The sequence below is a fragment of the Lucilia sericata genome, unplaced genomic scaffold (assembly GCF_015586225.1).
Source record: "Lucilia sericata isolate MDLA Ls3-8-SP2 unplaced genomic scaffold, ASM1558622v1 Contig004728F_arrow, whole genome shotgun sequence".
Taxonomy (NCBI): Eukaryota; Metazoa; Arthropoda; class Insecta; order Diptera; family Calliphoridae; genus Lucilia; species Lucilia sericata.
The window spans coordinates 7448-12500 of NW_023997330.1; the positions used below are offsets into that span (position 1 = coordinate 7448).

General features: G+C 27.7%; 1 long non-coding RNA gene across 1 annotated transcript in view; it reads left to right on the forward strand.

Annotated features, from left to right (window-relative positions):
• The first annotated feature begins 223 nt into the window (after positions 1–223).
• Positions 224–5053, forward strand: part of LOC119615275 — a 10202-nt gene continuing 5372 nt past the window's right edge. Inside the window, exons 1-2 of the long non-coding RNA XR_005232395.1 lie at positions 224–779; positions 3688–3857. This is a non-coding gene — a long non-coding RNA (uncharacterized LOC119615275). The remainder of the gene's footprint in view (positions 780–3687; positions 3858–5053) is intronic.

Consider the following 5053-nt stretch of genomic DNA (forward strand, 5'->3'; position numbering starts at 1 on the left):
TATAAATTTTTACAAAAAAAAAATTTGAGAAAAAATTATTGAAAAATACGCACCTTTTTAAAAAAAACAAACGGTTTTGCAAAAGCTCTTTTCAAAAAAATAACACAAATAATCGTTAATTTATAAAAAAAAAATATTCAAAACAATATTCAAAAAATTCAAAAACCTCTCAGAAATTAAATTATATAAATATATATATGAAATAATGACCCAAACTCTTAAACCCAACAAGAAAACACAAGCCAAAAATAAATAAAATTAAAGTAAAATTAAAAAAAAAAAACAAATTTAAACAAAAAAATAATAGTATTAAAAACAAAAAACAATTCTCTCTTTCTCTCTCTCTCTCGCTTAATTGTCTGTATGCAGGGTTAAAGGTGTTGCCACAACGTCGTATACAACCACCACCACCACCAGCACAACTACAACGACGACAGCGACGAAGACCAACACGACTACTAAGGCCAAGGCTGTTAAAAGAGAAACTACAATTGCTCTGCAACAACAAAGTCGTCGTCTACTTTAGCCACCACTAGTAGTAGCATTTTGAAAATTACCTTAAAAAGGCTTAATTGTACTAAAACTATCACTGGGTTTTGGTCTACTTCTATTTTAAGAATACGGACCCTTTTTAACTAGAGCGTTGTTTGTGAAAAAATGGCTTTTTTGAAATGCTTTTTACTTACTACTACTACTACTACTCTACTGCGAATTGCTAACAAATCGAGCTTTTATTGTCACTCTCTCTAATCCATATTTTTTTGTTTTGTTCTCAAGGCGTTAGTATAAAAGTTAACGGTTTTAAAACCCTTTCTCTCTAACTATTGAACAGATGGTAATAGCAGTGTGTTCCTTTAACAAGTTTTTGAATTTTTTGTGTGTTAAAAAAGATTATTCCAAAAAACGCGTTTTTTTTTTCTTTAAAAAAATCTTAATAATTGTCATAAGTTTAGAAATTTACTATAGAAATACAATTGATTCTGAGCTATAGACTAGTCCATAGTTTACGCTAAAGACCAGTCTGTAATCTAATCTACAAACAAGTCTATAAGACTAGTCCTTCGTCTAATCTATAGACTAGTCCATTGTCTGAGCTATAGACTAGTTCATAGTCTAATCTATAGACCAGTTCATAGCCCAATCTATAGACTAGTTCATAGTCTAATATATAGACTAGTCCATAGACTAAACTATATACTAATCTGTAGACTAGTCCACAGTCTAATCTAGTCCGTGATCTAATCTATTGACCATAGTTTCATCTATCAACTAGCGCATAGTCTAATCTATAGACTTGTACACTATCTAATATATAGACTAGTCCATATTCTGATCTATAGACTAGTTTATAGTTTTACCTATAGGCTATTTTATAATCTATCTAGTCCATGGTCTGATCTATAGACTAGTCTTTAGACTATTTCATGGTCTGATCTATTGACTAGTCCATGGTCTGAGCTATAGACTAGTCCATAGTCCAGTCTTCAGACTATTTCAAAGTCTTCTCTATAGATTAGTTCATAGTCTAATCTATAGACTAGTTCATAGTCTAATCTATAGACTAGTCCATAGTATAATCTATAGACTAGTCCACACTCTAAACTTTGCAATAGATCATAGTCTAAACTATAGACTAGTCCCTAGTCTAATCTATGGACTAGTCCATAGTCTAAACGATAGACTAGTCCATAGTCCAAACTACAGACTAGTCCATAGTCGAATCTATGGACTAGTCCATGGTCAAAACTATAGACAATTCCATAGTCCAAACTATAGACTAGTCCATAGTCTAAACTATAGACTAAACTATAGTCTAAACTATAGACTAGTCCATATAATCTATACTCTAGTTCATAGTCTAATCTATAGACTAGTTCATATTCTAATCTATAGACTAGTTTATAGTCTTACCTATAGACTATTTTATAGTCTAATCTATGGACCATCATCAGATCTATCCATAGTCTACACTATAGACTAGTCCATAGTCTAAACTATAGGCTAGTAAGCTCTAGTCCATAGTCTAAACTATAGACTAGTCCATATAATCTGTAGACTAGTTCATATTCTAATCTATAGACTAGTTTATAGTCTTACCTACAGACTATTTTATAGTCTAATCTATGGACTAGGTCATAGTCTAATCTTACGATTATTCCATAGTCTGTTCCATAGTCCGATCTATAGTTCAGTCTATAGTCTGAACTATTGTCTAAGTCTAATCTATAGACTAGTCCTTTATCTAATGTATATATTAGTCATTAGTCTAATCTAGAGACTAGTCCATAGTCTAAACTATAGATTAGTCTATAGTCTGAACTATGGACTAGTCCATAGTCTAAACTATAGACTAGACCATAGTCCAAACTATAAACTTGTCCATAATCTGAATTATAGACTAGTCCGTAGTCTAAACTATAGACTAGTTCATAGTCTAATTTACAGGCTAGTCCATAGTCTAAACTATAGACTAGTCCATAGTCTAAACTATAGACTAGTCCCTGGTCTAATAGACTAGGCCATCATCAGATCTATCGACTAGTCCTTAGTCGAAACTATAGACTAGTCTATAGTCTAAACTATAGACTAGTCCATAGTCTAAACTATAGAATAGTCCATAGTCCAAACTATAGACTAGTCCGAAGTCTAAACTATAGACTAGTACATAGTCTAAACTATAGACTAGTCCATAGTCTAAACTATAGACTAGTCCATAGTCCAAACTATAGACTAGTCCGTAGTCTAAACTATAGACTTGTTTATTGTCTTATATATAAATTAGTCCATAGTCTAAACTATAGACTAGTCCATAGTCTAAACTATAAACTAGTCCATGGTCTAAACTTTTAACTAGTCCATAGTCAAAACTATAGACTAGTCCATAGTCAAAATTATAGACTAGTCCATAGTCTAAACTATAAACTAGTACATAGTCAAAACTATAGACTAGTCCATAGTCTAAACTATAGACTAGCCCATAGTATAAACTATAAACTAGTCCATAGTATAAACTATAAACTAGTCCATAGTCTAAACTATAGACTAGTCGACTAAACTATAGACTAATTCAAGTCTACACTATTGACTAGTCCATAGTCTTACCTATGTATATACTAGTCCATAGTCTAAACTATAGACTAGTCCATAGTCTAAACTATAGACTAGGCCATAGTCTAAACTATAGACTAGGCCATAGTCTAAACTATAGACTATTCCACCGTCAGACATATTGAGTAGTCTAATCTGTTGATATGCCGAGTTTCTTAATTATTATAAGCTTGTTCTTATTCAGTTTCTGTTTTACTGAAAGGCGAAAAAGTTTCTTGCGAGTTTTTGTGCGTTTGTGTATGCTGATTGGTTCCTATACTGGCCTTTATAAGTCTCAGACTGCAGAGCTGGAGTTTTAAATTTAAGTTTTTACTTTAAAATATCTTATATTTTTAAACTTATGACAATTATCAAGATAAATAATAAAATATTAATAAAATATTGCTTTTAAGGAATTTTGTATGTGGTTGTTGATCGTGTTTGATTGTTGAACATTACAAAAATAAAATTGTTTTAAACAAATTTCTTAAAAATATTTTAAATCTGTTCAATAGTTTTTTATTTAATATAAATTTTTGAAATTTAAAAAAAAATATGGTTTAGTTTGTTAGTAATTTAAAAAAAAATCTATATTTATAGAGTAGTAGCTTCTTATTTTGGACAAAAAATTTAAACAAAAAATTGGAGTTAAGTGGTGGCTATTTACAAAAAAAATTTTAAAAAAATGTATGTGGTAAATGAAAATAAAGTTATGAATTAAAAAGTGTGGATAGATCGTTGGGACTGGTTTAAAAACTGTTCTGAAAATGGTGAGTTTTTGTTTGATTTTTTGTTTTTCTTATAAAATTTATTTAAATTTTATTAAAAATTTATAAAAATTCTTATGTTTTACTAAACATTTGTACACTTTTATATTTATAGTTTTTAGCTAATAATTAATATTATTTATGTTAGTTTTTTTTTAGCGTTTTATAAATATTTGTAACAGGTTTTTTTGTTAAGAAAATATGTTAGTTTTTTTAAAACATTTGTTAGAATTTTTTCTCAGTTAAACAAGTTTTTATTGTTTTGCTTAATAGCTAAATAACAATTTTAACCTAAAATGGCCTCTAGACCTTGACTTGGTTTTATTATTTTATTTTGTGTGTAAAAAATAAGGCTGCTTTTTGTAATTTTGTTAAAATTGCTTCAAAAAAAATCTTATTTTTTTCTAATTAAATTGTGCATTTTTTTCTTCACAAATCAATTGCAAAAAATATTAATGTTATTTATTATTTTTATAACTAAATATTTTAGAGATTTTTTCTAAATATTATTTATGGTCGTTTATTTTAAGTGCAATTATTATTTTTTGTGGAACAATTTTTTTCTAGACTTCATAATTATTTGTCTGAAAAAGGCATTTGTTGTCATATAATAAATCATTAGAGAAACTTAAAATGTTTCATAATTAATTGTCTATAAAAGGAGTTAATGGACAAACATGTATTCTTTTTTCTGGGGAGATTGTAAATTAATGAAAAAAATTAGATAAAATTTAGTAGAATGTTGATTTTTTTGACAGTTTTAGTTTGAGTGGCAGTTTACAGTCTCTTTGATAACAACATTTTAATATCATGTTATTATAATCGTATTATAATGTAATATTATACATTATAATGGCATTATAATGTAATATTATACATTATAATGGCATTATAATGTATTTTTATACATTATAATCACAATATAATGTACTTTTCTACATTATAATCGCATTATAATGTATTTGCATAAATTATAATCCCACTATTATGTACTTTAGTACATTATAATATCATTATAATGTATTTCTGTACTTTATAATCGTATTTAGTATAATATCATACATTATAATGGTATTATAATTTATTTCTGTACATTATAAACGCATTATAATTATTTGTATACATTATAATGTCATTATAATGTATTTTAATATATTATAATCGCATTATTATGTGTTCCTATGTATTATATTTGTATT